We start from the raw sequence: 349 nt of genomic DNA, 5'->3' as shown, positions 1-349 counted from the left end.
GTTTAGTAATCAATCTGGAAGAAAAAAAATTGTAGTATTAAATGTTTAAGTTTGACAGAAAACAAATCTATATTTCACCTATTCTCAAGTAACCCATTATCTCCAGTACCATCATACTTTACTAGGCAACAAAAGAAACCAGAAACTAGAAAATTTCCCCTTTCTTTTAGAAAATGTCCTGCTCTGATTTTTCAATCCTACCACATTATAATCAAACAAATTAAATAAAAAATTTCTGTAGTGGGATCTAGATATCAAGTGTTTTGTTTGTGTGTATATGGGAAAGGGGGGACTGGGGCTTGAATGCAGGGATGTTCTATCTCTGAGTGAAGTTGCTGCACTCTGCCCC

Source organism: Muscardinus avellanarius, assembly GCF_963383645.1.
Source record: "Muscardinus avellanarius genome assembly, chromosome: 15".
Taxonomy (NCBI): Eukaryota; Metazoa; Chordata; class Mammalia; order Rodentia; family Gliridae; genus Muscardinus; species Muscardinus avellanarius.
This window is presented reverse-complemented; position numbering follows the sequence as displayed.